The sequence below is a fragment of the Phymastichus coffea genome, unplaced genomic scaffold, assembly GCF_024137745.1.
Source record: "Phymastichus coffea isolate CEN01 unplaced genomic scaffold, Cenicafe_Pcof_1.1 PCOF00004, whole genome shotgun sequence".
NCBI classification, from domain to species: domain Eukaryota; kingdom Metazoa; phylum Arthropoda; class Insecta; order Hymenoptera; family Eulophidae; genus Phymastichus; species Phymastichus coffea.
Genome location: NW_026706815.1, coordinates 2,756,675 through 2,773,353, shown reverse-complemented (window position 1 = coordinate 2,773,353; position 16,679 = coordinate 2,756,675). Strand labels below are relative to the sequence as shown.

General features: G+C 38.5%; 1 protein-coding gene across 1 annotated transcript in view; it reads right to left on the bottom strand.

Moving 5' to 3' along the window:
- Positions 1–16,679, bottom strand: part of LOC131666732 (protein unc-13 homolog A-like) — a 957,113-nt gene that overhangs the window by 255,869 nt on the left and 684,565 nt on the right. The gene's annotated exons all lie outside the window — the stretch shown is intronic.

The following is a 16,679-nucleotide window of genomic DNA, read 5'->3' as shown; positions in this document are numbered from 1 at the left end:
GAACCTATACTAAAAAATCATTGTATAGTATATACACTTAATAAACTAAAAATCTAAGTGGAGGTGGAAGAAAGAGCATGTAGAGGTGGAAGAAGTGAAGGGAGGCGGTCGTGGCGGCTAGAAAAAAGTGTAGTAGTGGGGTAAAGGTCTTAAGAGAGAGAGAGAAGAGCTCGGAAAACGTCATTCTGTTGGAAGAATCATCACTAGTAGTATCCACTTCCTTCTCCACTATTCTCAAGTCTTCGATAGCAAGATGGACTTAGAAATGTTAAATAAAATAGCTATGAAGCCCTTTGATCCACTCCCGGAGAAAAATCATCATGAACTTGAAGAAAATCGTTGTTATTTAGTAACAAACTTTAAGGAAGAAGATAACAATCGAATCATTCTCGAGCTCGATGCTGAATTCCAACTTATTTTACCAGATCGAATTTCAAAAGCCACCATGAAACATTATGATCTTTATATATTACTTTTAGATCATGTACAAAAATATTGTTTACAGATTGAATATCGTAGCGCTGGTAGATTTCAATTTATTATTTAATGTAACAAAAATGTATCTTTATTTCAATAAAGTATGTACAATAAATTTATTATAAAATATATTGTGGAGAGGTAAATGAGTCACAGGTGTTTCTACTAAAGCAGGGTTCGACTTGTTCTAATAGACTCATAAGTGATGATACTCAAATGGAAGTACCTCACAGGTGAGAGCGAAGGTTGGGGCTCTTACCATTAAAATAAAACAAAAAAAAATTTATTATTATTATGATATTTATTTGAATAAAAGTTACTTTACATAAACGTCTTTATTCTTATATACGTATAAAGTCTTATCTATCCATGAATTGTGCGAGTTGTCGAATCCCAAACATTTAACGTATACTTGATTACCACGTTTCCTTAAAACTTTTTCAATGAGATAAACATCAAGATACATAGCTTTCTGTAGTTCTTGCTCGTAAAAACCTCCAACAATTGGATTGTCTTTATAATCTCTTAAGTGATAAGTGATAGGCTTTGTCTTCGCAACTCGTTGGATAGTAAAAATCTCAGTAGATCAGTTAGGAGTGTATCCTTTTTTGAAAATGTGTTTAGACTTGCTCACACGTAATTTATCGCCTACTTGGAATTTAGGGCTCTTAACGAAAAGACGTCGGTCGTAAGAGAATCGTCTCAACACCTGCATTTCATTCTCTTTAGTTACGTCTTTAGGCTTCACATCTATTGTACGGTATTTTCGATTATTGTAAGATTTCAATAAATCAGCTAGATTGTTGATCCATTTGTAATTTCCTTGAAGACTGAATTTTTTCCACATGACATTTTTTAGCGTGTAATTGAAACGTTCACAAATAGTTGCCGTAAGATTGCTATAGGTTGAATATAGATTTATTTTATACTTTGTCATTAGTCTTTGAAAATTTTATTTGTAGAATTCTTTGCCATAGTCCACATGTAGATTTCTAGGAGTGCGTCCGTTTTTTAATATAGACTTCATTGCATAAGCAACATCTACACCAGTTTTTTGTTTCACAGGAACTGCCCAAGCGCACTTTAAAAATATATCAATAACAATTAATAGATATCGAAAGCCTTTGTTCTCTCTCGAGTAGCCTTGCATCTATACAAGATCAGCTTGCCACGTCTCATCTATTCCGCGTACATCAACTTTTCTACGGGGATAGTTTCGACGTGCTGGTTTATGTAACTCATCCACCACTCTTTGATGTTTCATTTTAATCTATTTTTTTAATTGTTTTAAAAAGTCAAACGGTCCAATGTTTCTTTCTTTCTCCTTATTATTATTAATATTATCTTCTTCTAACTAATTAATAACTACTCGATGCTTTACTAATTCTAATCGTAATCTAATTGTATCCAATGATCTTATAAGATCATTTATCATACTTGTAAGCGTAGTAACGTTAGCTTCACTAGTTTTTCGCAATGTTCGTAAGTTTACAGCATCGTATCTCGTTACTCTCCTGAGGATCGGCTATATTACAAATTCTTTTGTTATTTGCGTCGTATTGTCTGTCTTTAGTGATTTTATACCCTACACCAGGAGGACCTCGATTTCCCTCCTTTTTTTTTATTCAATATACGTCCAAACACATTAACACTCATTTTATTACTGAGTAATATTTAAGATTCTCTTAATATATATAGCCAGCTTCACGTAGTTCTTCAATAATTCAATGAATTTCATTAACATGACTAGAATTACTGGCGGTTTGTTCGGCAATAACCAATCTCAATCGATCAACGAGCTCGTTTGGATCATCCCAATATACATAATAAAATAACGTTCCTTTTCTAGCTATTTTATAGTTATGAAAAAGATCTCTTCCATCAACAGTCTATTTTCGCTTCTTAGCGCTACTGCTCAAAGATAAATTTAGACCAATATACTTTTTGAATTTATTTACATGCTTCTTGCAATATTTTCCATTTTTTTCGTATCTGTTTCGATGAGCGTTAGTGATTTTAAGAATTTTTATATAATTTTCAATATCCAATGAACTGATTAATTTAGAATCAGGTTCTTTACGAAAGAGAAGTTCCATTAAACCAAGCGTCTTGCTGTATGCTTTATCATTCACAGTCACGTTATCGTTTTGGAAGGAAATTGGAGAATTGCCTATGACATACGTATTTTCATGAAAGCGAACACCAAATGTCTTGTCTAAATTACTTTTCTGCTGAGGTTCATGCAACAGTCGAACATAGTTTCCTACAATCGAATCATCCAACAGTTGTTGTCTCCGTTCTGTAGTTACATTTGAACTACTTTTGTTCAAATTTATAACAGTTGTATCAAGTGATGATTCATCATGATGATGATCATCATCATCAATAGAAATAGGAGACTCAAATGTAGTATCAAGCGGTTTCAATGTAGAATTTAATTCATTAGCAGTAATATTGAAATATCTAGATTTGTAGGGAGTGTCAGCTGTTGTTTTGACTTGAAAACTTTATCGAACGTAATTTTCTTCTCCTTGTTCGTTTCCTCTTCAGTATTATCGTTTGTTTTATCAAAAGCTACCTTCACAAGTTTCTTTAATGGATCAACCATAGGTTTAAAAGTTTCATTCAATGTATTTTCTAAATCAGCTTTGCCACGTTTTATTAGTTTATACTTACGTCTTATGGCATCACGAGCCATGGATAATTGCTCGAGCACCTTCTTTTCTCTTACAAAGTCAGCCATGTTTACGCTTGTAATTTCTAAAGTTAAATAATCTTCATCCACTCACTCCTCTATATTTATAGCAAAAGCATCAAATCCCTTTCTATATCGTCCATGATTTATTGGTCTGTCTCTGTCGATAACCAAAAACCAATGATTATCGTCTCTCCAACACTTTGAACAAATTGCTTTAAACTTCTCAAAAGACATATCTGAGTTAACATGATCATTATAAATGTGCTTAATATTCACGTCATCTTGTCAAAACAAAACAAGTAAATTCACATTATCTCGAATGAGATGCTTCGGAATGCGAGCGTACGATTGACAGAGATAGAAGCTATCAACTTTTTTATGTCTACCCATACAGAAGAATGCTCTTAGCATTAATTCTAGCTAACAAAGCTTGGGAAAGAGTGCAAGCTAAAAATAGCAGTTTTGGTGAGAAATCAGCTGCCTTCACTGTAGCCAAGATTATAAAATTTAAAAGTAAGCTTGGTATGGGTGTTGATATGAAGAAAGGTAGTAAGAAACGAAGTAGGGAATTTAAAAAACGCCAAGCACGAAAGAAATGTAGAAGAATCAAAAAGCCGTCAGTTACATTGAATAAAATTATTAAGACGGTCTCGAAAAGTAGTGTGCCTAACAATCGAGCTCTTGTAGTTATTCGTTCGGATATAAAAGGAGCCAAAGAAGCTGGGAAAAAGACTGGCGGTAGAAGTAAAATAAATAAACCGCGTATTTTACCTATTCCCAGTAAAGTTAGTGGTGCGCTTCCTTTTTTAATTCCATTATTTATTGCTTGAAGGGCCCACTGGAGCTCTAGATGGAGGAGCTGCTTCAATAGCAAAAGCCGTTAACAGTGCTAAGGCCGCTCAAAATTAATTGAAAAAAGCTCATACGAGGGTGGTCCGATAAGTACTTAGCCTCACCGTCCGATGGCGCCACTCTCGCAAAAGAAATATTCTATCACGTAGTACAACCTTCTCGATGGTTACTGTCAAGATTTCAGCCGGATCGGAGTTGTAGTTTATTTTAGAGAGCGTGTGAAAGCAAGTGTGTCCGTTGATTTTTGAACAATGTAAAAAGAGCAGTATCGATCGGTAATTCGATTCTTGTTTTTGGAAGGGAAATTGCACAGCTAAATCAAAAAGCGCTTGGATGCTGTGTACGGTGACTCTTCTCCTTCGATGGCGACCGTCAAAAATTGGTTTAACGAGTTTCAACGTTGTCGCACGTCGATTTTTGAAGAGCCACGTCCAGGTGCTCCGAAAACGGCTACCACGGAGGATAACGTGACAAAAATTCACGGTCTCGTCTTGGCAGATTAACGACTGAAGGTGCGCGAGATAGCTAAGATCGTAAGCATCTCAAAAGACTGCGTGGGTCATGTTCTGCATGAAATTTTGGGCATGAGAAAGCTGTCGGCGCGATGGGTACCGCGTTTGCTCACTCCAGACAACAAGCGCAACCGTGAGACAACTTCAGAGGAATATCTGACGCTGTTTAAGCGCAATCCGAAGGAGTTTCTGCGTCGTTTCATGACAGTAGACGAAACATGGATCCATTAGTATATACCAGAGACCAAGGAATAGTCGAAACAGTGGACTTTACCCTGCGAAAGTGCTCCGAAGAAGGCGAAGACTGCCCCATCGGCCGGAAAGGTGATGGCCACCGTTTTCTGGGATTCACAAGGTGTGATCTACATCGACTACCTGGAGAGGAGCAAAACGGTCACAGAGCTGTACCATGTCAAATTATTGGGCCGATTCGACGTCGAATTGCAGAAAAACGGCCCCATTTGGCGAAGAAAAAAGTGCACTTCCACCATGACAACGCACCGGCTCACACCTCCACCGCCGCCATGGCCAAATTGGTCGAATTAGGCTACGAACTGCTGCCCTATCCACCATATTCTCCAGATTTAGCCCCGTGCGACTTCTTTTTGTTTCCAAACTTGGAAAAGTCACTCGCCGGGCAGAAATTTGAGTCGAATGAAGAGGTAATCGCTGCCACGGAAACCTACTTTTCAGACATCGAGGAAACGTATTTTTCAGATGGGTTAAAGAAGTTGGAGCATCGCTGGGTCAAGTGTATCGAACTAAAAAGAGACTATGTTGAAAAATAAAATGCCACTTTTCCAAAATTTTCGTTTTTCTTTTGTAGGCTAAGAACTTATCGGACCACCCTCGTAGACATAATAAAACTATGGAAGCTGTGACAATACTCTGTCCGTGTTACCAATTATTTTGCGGGGTAAGTGAGGCACTTCCGCTCAAGGCAATTGAGGGAGAAAAGAGAGGGGAGGTCAATAAATAAATTATGTAAAGACAGAAATCAAATCACACTTACAACTTATTATTATTAATACCTATTTACATAAACATAGCGCATAACATAATCTAAATTATTGACCAACTAACTACAAAATAGAACAGTAAACTACTTAAAATAATCACAAATGAATATTCCACATTTCATCCTAACTAATACCTAATCGTGCACTTAACCCATTACAAATTTACTTAAAAATTACGCGAATCTATACCGGATGAATTGCCCGGCACGTGAGTTCCTGGACAATTCACCGGTCGCCATTTACACTACTACGAATTAAAGTTAATCGCCAACCTTTAGATCGGTGAGGTTGCAATCCCGGAAGAGCTGCTGTGGATGGCGTGGTCGCTTTCCAAGGAGAGCTGCAACCGTGGCGAGATCGTTGTTCCGGGGGACAGTAGAAGCTGTGGAGGTTGCTGTCCCGGCAGGCTGTAACAATGCTGCTGCCCTCGAGTTGATCTTTTCTGGCTCTCTTCCTTCTCACTGTCCGGAACTGGAATGGACTCGCGCACGCACTTTCTCTCGCGCTCGTCTCGCGGCGCTCGCTCCTCTCCCTTCCTGACCTATTAGTTACGTGGTACGCGACGCGCCGCTTATCGGTCACGCGTCGCGCGCCTGCCTATCCCTGCATAGGCCTAATGCTCGCTCTCTGTCTCTCTCTCTCTCTCTCTTTCTCACTCTCTCCGCACTCTTCAATTTTCAGGCCAGTCCTTGGCGCTGAAACAAAACGGCCAAGTGTTAGGCGCATACTTTAATGCGCCCAACGTTGACCACCACGCCTTGCCGAGTGGAGAAGGAGGGAGAAACGCAGACGAGCAATCGTGCACTGACAGGTCATGATATAAGAAAATATGCTAAAATACTAAAAATTGCAAATTTTCGAGGTGTTTTCATGCGTAATGCTCTGCCAGCCGATGGACCACGATATAAAGAGACAGCTATTGTAAATTTAGATGATAAACGTAGACCAGGTACTCATTGGGTGGCATACAAAAACAAAGATGATGAGGTTATGTATTTTGATAGTTTTGATAATCTACAACCGCCTATAGATCTATTGCTTTATCTCAAAGTTAATAGAATCATGTATAATTATATTAGATATCAAGATTTTAATACATATAATTACTGCCATCTTTGTCTCAAATTTCTTTTAAACAAACTATAGAAAAGACGACTAGTATATAAAATACCCATTCAAAGAATGACTATCATTTGACATGAATCTGTCATGGAGAATACACTGACATTGAGTCTCTCGGGAACATCATCCGTACTCGAAACATATTATTTTCCACCGATCGAATTGATACCAAACAAAAAATACGTTCTTTGTCTAGTTGAACTATTAACATTTAATTCAATACCAAACATTGACGTTGGTTATAATAAATTTTACATTGAAGGTCAAGAAGCTATCACTTTACCGACTGGTAGCTACAAAATAGAAGATATTGAAAGCTTTCTCAAAGAAGCATTAGCATCTAAAGGTATATCGTTTAGCCTGAAACCAAATAATAATACTTTACGTAGTGTCATTCAGTGCAGTCAAAAAATACATTTTGAACCAGAAGATTCTATTGGGTCATTTTTAGGCTTCACTAGACGTACGCTCGTTGAAAACGAAACACATAGTTCTGACTTATCCGTCACTATTCTCAAAGTCAATGCTTTACGTGTCAATGCTTTTAGTGTAATATTACTACAGGCTCTTACATAAACGATCGCAAAGTACATACTGTATATGAATTTTTCCCAGCAGTCCCACCTGGATATAAGATTATAGAAGTTCCCTCTCAATTCATTTACCTTCCAGTCGCTGTAAGGAGCATTGATCATTTTCAAATTCGTATAGTTGATCAAGACGGAAACCTAGTTAACTTTCGAGGAGAAGTCATCACAGTGCGAGTACATATAAAGACCGTATCTTAGTAATGGGTATCATTTACAATATAAAGACCGGTCGAAGCTATATTAAGAGACAAAAATGTCAATCAACAACCAGTCAACAGCGAGCTATTAGACCGCTCACACTTCAGAACAGTCAATTCCTGAAAAGCTTGAGACTGAAAGTCGTCGAAAATCGTGGAAGAAAATATTATGCATATTAGTGTGCTGTATAAAACAACAGTTAGTGTATGTGTGTCGTTCACACTTTTCCGCTTTGAGGGTGGCGCAGCGTAATCAAACATTACCACCCCTCTCTCTGGGCGCCAATAGGTTGGCATAGCCCACTGTATTTCACTCTTTCGCTTTCAAACATTATTGGAGATCCGGAAGTCAAGTTTGCTGCGACACAGCGAGTCGGAACCTTTTTAATCTAAGGCGGCGACCTCCTCGAAAGGAGTACCGATCTTTTCACGGTTCAACGCTCAAGGAGAGCGGAACTAAAGGCTTGACCCTCGGTTTGGACGCGACGGGACTCTAGTTGCCCCAACGTCTACTGCGTCGGAAGCACACAGCGTACAAATCTTACGAGATTTGCTTGACCTGGTACCACTACCCCGCAGAGGCCAACCCAAATTGGGATGTCAGAAGAGAGACTCAGCCAGGATAGCCAGAGGAAGATTCCTAAGACGATCAACCACCTAAGCCTCCCCTCTTGGGCTCGCGTTCGAAATACATCCCACCCTGCGTACCTGTATTAAGAGATTTCTCCCACGACTCACAAGTCCATCGCTTCGACGTGCCGGGGCATGTCTTCCCATTGCGTTTCGGTCATCCCCGCTCACGCTGGTGGGTATCCGTCATTCGAAAGGTTGTGTTCTGATTTTGCCCGGAGTCCCGAGTCTCGGATTTCGCTTTCCATGGAAGGCTTTTATGACTCGCTGATATTGATCTCTGCTCTTTCGATTAATTTTCTGACTTGGGTCAGGGGCGGGGTCTCGCCTAGCCGACAAGGCGACTCCACAGGCAGTTTTCAATATTCGTGCCAGTCATGCCACTCATTCAAATCAATTTCCGAGATCCAGGCTCAAATCAGGTGTTTTAGCGTCACACAAAGGTGTCGGGCCTTACTCCCGGAGCTCGAGGCAAAGAACTTTGGGTGGCTGCTATGACCACGGCCACGACTCTTTACCCACAATAGTGGCACCTACCGATTGCCAGTCGATAGGGAGTAATTTCTTATCTACTTGAATTAGATTCGGATTGCCGGGACCATTGGTCCTCTGCAACTAGCTCCCGAAGCGGTCTCCCGTCCTCTAAGAGGGCGCGTGGTACCACAATCCCAAGAGATTTCCCGTCAAGTGATTCCCGGATTTTGGCTTTTCTGGGCTTGAGTTGAGCTCTTGAGGCGTGGTAGACTGCACGTTGAATGTTTGGGCGTTTACGGGCCGCTCCTCACCACGTGCTGTCATGGTCCGTGTTGTTTATTGTCGTTTGGCCGATTAGCCTTTTGCCCTAGGGGCGGGCGTTGTGTGTTTTGTCTACTGTTTCTTTACAGAAACAGCGTTTTCAGCCCCACCACGTGAAGGTACATACATCCGCACGTGTGATTGCAAGTCTTCGTTCAAATACACATTGCATTCACTTCGGGTCGACTAGCATTAGTTGCTTGTCGAGGGCAATCGGTGACGCATTTTGTACTTCAGCATTTGCATTTGCTTATGCCCGTACAGGTAAGAGAAGTTTACGACATCCTCTCCCAAAACAACAAAGTGTTTGTTTGAGAAGTCTCCACTCTCTGTTGAGGAAGACAACTAATGTCCACCGCTTTGACAAAACATTTTGCACAAGGTGGCCTGGCCAGCCTCGCGGCTGGCCGTATGGTGCACTATGTGCATCATCCATGTTTTTGCTAAGCGGATTATAATCGAGCTTCCTGAGAGCGTCGTGATCGCAACCGCCTGTATAAAACAACAACAACAATATGGAGGGAATTCTAGACATTCATTCAGGTGTCGCTTTCGATGAGTCTATAGCTCATTATGAAGTTCATACGCATCAGCCGTATTCATTATCATATTTCAATAATAGTAATGAAATCCATATAGCAATTCAACATCAAGATTTATCTCTGCTTCCATCACGCAGTATAATTCATATTTGTGGTCAGTTGACCAAGCTGGACGGTACTACGCCAGTGGAGAACACTTTATTAGTCAACAACGACCTCTGTCATTTGTTCGAGGAAATACGATATGAAATAAATGCTATTGAAATTGATAAAGTGAAAAATGTAGGCTTAACGAGCCTCATGAAAAATTGGCTTTCACTCAATCCATGTCAAAGCTCTATCGCTGAAAATGCCGGATGGAATGGTGATAACAATAAAGTTTTAATATGTAACGCTCTAGGTTTTTTTGATGTGACTATCCTTCTCAGTATGTTGCTGGGCTTTGCTGAAGATTATCGGAAAATTGTAGTCAATGTCAAGCATGAACTTATTCTCAAAAAATCAAAAGATGATTTGAATGCTATTTTAAGTATTCCAGTAAGGAATTCTGATGCTTCAGAAAAATCAAAAATTACTTTAACTAAGGTTGAATGGTTGATGCCATATGTGATAGTTGCAGACAAAGAAAAACTCAAATTACTCAATGAGATTGGACGAGATCGTGCAATTACTATGAGTTATCGTACTTGGGAAATGTATGAGTATCCAAAATTACCTCGTACATCAAAGCATGTTTGGAGTGTTAAGACTTCCAATCAATTGGAAAAGCCTTGCTTTGTTATTTTAGCTTTTCAAACTAAACGTAAAAGTTCAGCGAGTGTTAATTCTAGTAATTTTGATAATTGTAATATTAGTAATGTGAAACTATTCCTCAATTCACAATGCTATCCGTATGGAAATCTCAATTAAAATATCAATCAAAATCAGTTTGCTGTTATCTATGATGTGTATACTAATTTTGAAAACGCTTACTATGATAAATAAAACGAGCCGTTACTCAATAAAAAGGATTTCATTAATGAAGTGCCGTTAATAGTTATAGACTGCTCCAAACAAAATGAAACATTAAAAAGCGCTCCATTCGATGTATTATATGTAGCACTCTCCATTCATTAAGTAAAATTGATTCCAATTTTGAGAGCCAACCCGTTGTAAAAAATAAATCAAACACTCATATTAGGTTACACACGTATGTTTCGTTGGCAGATATCCAACCTCATCAGATCTTAGTCTATCTTCTATTCTTATTTCATAGTTGTTGTCGGAGTTGAAATTTGAATATTTGTGTGAGAGAAAGTTAGAAGATGAGTTTAATACTTTAATTTTTGTTAATTGGATTGTGATTGATAGATTGAGATCTGATGAGGTTGGATATCTGCCAACGAAACATACGTGTGTAACCTAATATGAGTGTTTGATTTATTTTTTACAACGGGTTGGCTCTCAAAATTGGAATCAATTTTACTTAATATTTTCTAATTTTAAAATTCTTTTTGACTGCGAATTGCAAAATGCTGTAAATTCCATCGCGCATGATTCACTATAAAATTGAAAACCTTTTGAACGAAAACGTTCTATATGCGAAGGCATTATTATTACGTCTGCAATTGATTAAAAACTTTATTCTAGCATTTGCTGTCGCAAGGTCACATCTGTATTTTGTCCATTTCCTCAAAATATTCTCTGATTCAATACCATATCTCGTAAAGATGAATTTAAAAAAATTCCTCCTTCCCGGAGAGAGACAGAGAGAAAGAGAGAGCATACGTTTACTACTACTACTACAGTAGCGCATCCCCATCAGGCCAGAACTATAGACAGCATGCGATCCCCTCCTCCTCTGCACGCTGTGGTCCACGCTAAGTCAGAGCTAGAGAGAGGGAGTGAGAGAGAGAGAGAGAGAGAGCACGCATCCTCAAGTTAGAACTATAGACAGCATGCGCTCCCCCTCCTCCGCACGCTCAGGCCCTATACCAAATGTATGCGTGTGTAGCTAATATACACAATATGCATCCTCTAAGGTACATGTGGCATTGGCTCTAGTGGTAGAGCGCTAGCCTGCCAACCCAGAGGACTCCGGTTCGATTCTCCGGTCTGTCTCTTCATTTTTTTCAAAAATCGTCGCTATTTTCTACTCGTTTCATTTTCAATGTAGCAAGTTAATTGTCAATAATATATATTTATAACTTTTTAAAAAAATACATTTAAATTTAATTAGACTGAAAGCACTAGGCATAGGATCCCTAGGGACTAGGAGCCCTAGTGACTAGGAGCCCTAGAAACCTTCCTCAAAAAATTATAAACAATTATTAACATTAGTAATAATTAACATGGAAGGGTTAGGCCAGGGAATCAAAGGGTTAAACCAAGGACCCCCCCCCACGAATATTGTTAATAATAATTGTTAACAATAATAATTATTATTAACATGAAAGTTAAGCCAGAGATGCCAAAGGATTAAGCCAGGGGGGCCAAAGGGTTACGGATCCCCCGCAGGTGTGCTGGAACATACATTGCTATACTACTGGTATGGTCCTCGATTCTTGATAAGCAATGTTACACATGTTGTGAGCAGCTCCATGATAATTTCCATTAAAGTGACAATGATCGCGAACTTTTGTGTCTTTTTTCTTGTCAAAAGGCTTATTACATATATATGACATATCATAACATAAAGAAAGCTAAATATCTCTTGGAACGTTAAATTTTCCATAGGCTGTGGGCTTTTGTACAACTCGTGCAGATATTTGGCCAAATCATGAAGATTGTGAACAAACCACTTGGCTGGACCAACGTCGTCGACGGTATTCTGTCTGTAGCTTTAATAACACGAAAGAGAGTCATCATAGCTACACTTGACGTGAAAACTAACACTGTATGGTTTGTGACATTGATAGATCCATTCATCGTTAGACACCGCTTCCAAGAGACTCTCAAAATCAGTTTACACAACAAACGGTACTGCGCACTCATTTTTAAAATTTTCAAATTGTAAAAGTTTATCTTTCTCACTAGGAAGCACAATTTTACACATATTCACATTTTTACAGTCGATCTCGTGCGTTTTCAACCTCCGTTTAGTTCGAAAATAGTGTAAGCAACGATCCCATATGTACAACTTACTTCTGCGAAATAACAACTGTCGATACATCAATTGAGATAAGTATTTTATCCAAACATAGTGCACTTTGTAAGGTATACTGGAACGTTCCATCTGCTCTTCGTTCACATCGGTATTAACATCGATATAATAATTTTCCATTACAAGAAGATTCACGTGCTTTTCTTTATTCTCATCAGTAAAATTTTGCGGCAAAACCTTGTAGGACTCATTATTCAAATTTAAAAAGTACACGTTCACTGAAACGTCGTTTTGTTTCTAAAATTTCACGACTTCTTTCAGGTGTACGGGAAATGATAAATTTTTGAAATTATATTTATCTTGATGAGCAGTAGAGGCAGTAATACGACATGCATTCTTTGCGACTGGATATAACGCCGAAAGGATGGCCCATTTGAAGCATTTGTTGTCGTTGTTCTACACATTCACACAGGCTTTATTTCTTCTGATAGGCTCGGGCAATTCAACGGAATAACCAGTCCTCATAGAATTGTACTTGTTGATATTTGCGGTTAAGTTTAATATAACACAAAGAGACCAGCCCGAGTCTTGCTCTTGAAATTCTTCTGTGCTCTTACTGATTGGTTCTAAAACGTTTTCAATGAACCACTCGTCTATGTCTGTATTTAGGTATATCGGCGCCATCTTCGTATTGAAATGCTTCACATCGAGCTTTTCATCGCAATTATTTTTTTCGACTGCATACACGGCGTCCAGTACGGCATTCACTTTTAAAGAACTATGTTTCTTCAAGGTCTCCTTAATTTGAGCATGGAATAATGGTTTAGCATGCCTCAAAAACGCATTTAAATCCAGATGTTTCAGATTGGTTATCACACCTGTCTTTAACTCCATTTCTGTAACCATTCTCTAACTATATATGTAGGTATGATTTTATTCTGCCTTTGAACGCACTATTGATGTCGTTCCAGCGAACTGTTGAGTCTTGAGCTGGATTGACAACAGTCGGTGTAGTGGTAGTGGTAGTGGTAGTGGTAGTGATAGTGGTAGTGGTAGTGGTAGGGGAAGGAGAAAGACCAGTGAGAGAGTACCTCTGACATCGACAACAGTTAGTGCGTATGAGCGTAATATCCAGAAATCAAGGAGGGTAGATACAAAAATCGTGGATTGCCAATAATTTGTTGTTGCTGCTATCGCATTAGCACAGGTAATACGCCATCGTAGGCCGGTCACGTAGTTGCCGAATCAACCCGGTGGAAGCAGTAAGGCGATTGAGGAGGCTTCGTTTTGTGTTGAAAAATGGCAACCTGAGCCGCACGTCGAAAGGCGACGACAAATTGCTCCCCCCGATAACGCGATCAATTGTTCAAGGTAAGCTGGCCAGCTTCGCGTCATGATTTTATCAAACAACCGCGCGTAATATCTTAACTCTTCTCTCACGTCAGCGAATATTAAGAAACCCGTAGCGAACCAGCGAACGAGCGAATTGAATTCGCGGTGTCGAATAAATGGTGGCACACAACTTTATCGTACATTTAAAATAAATGTTCTCGCGCGGGCCAAATCTATTGTAAGAACAGTGAAAATAAACGAATCTGTGCTACCGAAACGATAATTTACCTTCGTCCCTTTTATTATTAGTTGGTTAACTGTTACCCGTCGTTCCCCGCTCCTTGATTAATTTAAATCGCTTGTTCTCATCGCGCGCATTCCAGAACAATGGCGTACCAGGTGAGACATAAGGTACTAACACACGGAAATTATACTGCGTTACAGTTCTTATTATTATAAAATTTATATATAATTAATATCATTATACTAATAAAACAATTATATTTAAATTTGATTAATTTATTAATATAATGGTATTAGTTATACATAAATTTTATAATAATAAGAGCATATATGTTCTTTACATTAAAAAAGATTCTGTGCTTTTATGAAATAAAGAATGTGAGGACATGATAAAGCAAGTGAGTAAACTGACGAGACCGAGGTGTCAAATAGACAGTCAAAAATAAAATGCGAAAGAGAACAATATAAGTAAGTACAAGAGAGTAAAACTAAATTTAAAAGAGAATCGTCTTACTATAATGACTAGATGTGCTCTTATTAAAAACTTATATATCATTAAAAATTTATATGTTATTAAAAATTTATATATTATTAAAAATTTATATAGCTAATAATATTGTATTAATAAATTGATAAATTGATAAAGTTTTATATAGATACTCAACTTCAAATTTAATCTCTCTCTCTCTCTCTCTCTCTCTCTTTCTCTCTCTGTCTCTCCTACTTACAATTTATTATTTTGTTTTCGATCGCATTCTTTTTACGTTACTTTGCACCTCGGTTTTCGTCATTATCAGCATAGTGCACGGTTACTTCGTGCACTCTTATTTTTATAATAAAAAGAATTTCATATGAAGCACAGATATGTTCCTATTATACAATTTATATTTAATCAATTTATTAATATATATGTAATACTATTACAGCAAACGTCGGTCGACACTTCAAGTACTGCCGACGTCTCCATGATCCCGATCGTCTTCGACGGTGAATGTGTAAGTTTCATATATATTAATATTTAATATATTGTTATATATAGATATATCAATTAATTTTTCATAAATAATTTTTTTACAGGTTTGATGATGATGATGATGTGAAGATGGTTTACCAGGTCATTGTCTCGCGTCCACCACCACCACCACCACGACGCGTGACACACATCAACCTGGTGACGCCTCCAGCACCCGTGATCGATCTCACGATGCCTCAACCGTTCTTGGTGAACTTAGTTTTACCAGAGCAACAAGAGACGTCCTTCCAACAAGAACAGGCATGAATTTTTCTTTTTTCTTTTTCTTCTAATCGGGGTAGTTTATTATAAGTTTCTTTGTTGCAAGTCAACTATCACGATGACACCATGCCCGTATGCGAATGCTGGGAGTGCGCGTACTGCACCGCTGGTCACTGCAGTCGACAGCTGTAGTGTGTGAAATCTCCACCACACCGCGAGAGCAGGCGGCACATCGATCGGATCGGACCCGTCAGACATGTGCGCCAGTTATTCCGATCGCGATCACGTACTTCCGAAAATACCCCCGCAGGACCATCCACATCGGAGATACTGCACGATCTCGTTATCGTGGGAAAAAAGCGACTATCCCTTATGGACGACACAGTCGACGGCGCCTAGCGCTACAGAATAGGAACATTTTTCCCCACGGATAACGACGACCACGACGACGACCACGACGATGACGATGACGATGACGACGACGACAACTGAGCGTAATTTAATATTTGTATTTACATTTTATAAATTTATATATTAACTGTTCTTTTGTATTTTTGTATTTTTCAAATTTATTATAATAATTATGTATATATAGTAATAAATGATTAATAATAATATATCTTTTATTACCGTGAACACATACACACACACGCGCGCGCGCGCACAAATTATAATAGAAATATTATTAATTAAATACGAGCACATCAAAATGAGTTAATAATATATAAACAATAAGAACTGTCCGGGGTACTATTAGTTGCAGTGGCTCTAGTGGTAGAGTATCGGGCTGCGGATCCAGAGGACGCGGGCATCGGCTCAGAGAGCATATCAGCTCAGTAGGGGAAGGGGCACAATAAACCAAAAGTGTGGAGGAGATATTAACCGAGTTCACTTTATTCGGGTTTGCTGATGATTTTCCTGTAGTACCTCATATTTTTTTGTAGATTGGCTTAGCCAGTAATCTGGTAATTAAGTTTGCCGTTTGTTGTTTCGTAATTGATTTTCTAGCGTACTCCGTTGTTTTTTGTTACTAGTGAATTTTTATTTTTCAAAGTTGTTTGCATATGACAATTCGTTATATCCTCTGAATGGAAGATCATTTTGGCCGTTATTTAGTTTTTATTGTATTTTTTAACAGTAAATTATCTGTCACTTCACTTGATTAGCTAATACTTTTCAAGTAGAACGTGATGAAAATATGTCTGCTCTCCTCAGAAATCAAATGATGACTGACTTAACAATAGAATTCAAGTCATTTGGACTGGTATCAATTAGTTAATTTGGTCGATTTGTATATACTTCTCGCTACTATTTATGTGTGCAAAATGGTTCTTAACTATATGCTAATTTATTC